The sequence below is a fragment of the Arachis ipaensis genome, chromosome B01 (genome assembly GCF_000816755.2).
Source record: "Arachis ipaensis cultivar K30076 chromosome B01, Araip1.1, whole genome shotgun sequence".
NCBI classification, from domain to species: Eukaryota; Viridiplantae; Streptophyta; class Magnoliopsida; order Fabales; family Fabaceae; genus Arachis; species Arachis ipaensis.
This window is the reverse complement of record NC_029785.2, coordinates 6,461,915-6,462,633: the sequence shown is the minus strand read 5'-3', so window position 1 is coordinate 6,462,633 and position 719 is coordinate 6,461,915. Positions and strand designations below refer to the sequence as shown.

Genomic DNA, 719 nt, shown 5'->3' with positions numbered 1-719 from the left:
TGAATCTCCGTTACCTATTTTTAGTTAGTTTTATTTTAAAAGAATATATAACACGAAGCTAAATGCCTAAATTATAGTTATCTACGAATCTGCCCTTTGACTTGGCATTTTAATTTTGGTATCGCCGTATCGGATGGCTATAAATAAGCGGGAGGAAGAACAAGTTTTCCAGCAAGAATATAAAATAATTATCTCTTTTTTTTTTCTTTTCTTTTTTCCGCCTAATGCGTTAATGTCACGGCAACCATTTCTTCAGCTTCTGTTGTTTTACTTTTTTCATCGGTCTCTTTCTCATTTTTATTTTTATTTTTATTTAATTTTAATAATATTAAATACTGCCACATGGATCATGACCCTGCCTTCACAGTTCTCCTCCTCCTTACGAAAGTATATTGGAAAGTTACAGCACTTTATATATAAAAAAAGAAAACCCAAATGAATGATTGTTATGATTCAGATTAATTGTTCGTATGGCTTAAGTTATATTATGTGTACATTTTTTATAATTGATTTATAAGATAGAACCTTTATGCCGTTAATATGACTAATCTAATATAATCAACACAAATCTATGCACATGGTCATGTCACGTGAAAATTTTATGTGTGTATATATATTTCTGATTTCCGATCTGTCTGCGTACAATTATTTTTTTTAAGAAAAAAAATTCAACTCTAAACTATCAAGTGTTAGTCCTTTTATGATAGAATATTAGAATA

The 719-nt window shown here is 28.8% G+C and overlaps 1 protein-coding gene across 1 annotated transcript in view; it reads left to right on the top strand.

The window, feature by feature from the left end:
- The window catches only part of LOC107612881 (probable amino acid permease 7), a gene marked incomplete in the record, with an annotated part of 4,991 nt that overhangs the window by 965 nt on the left and 3,307 nt on the right, over positions 1–719 (top strand).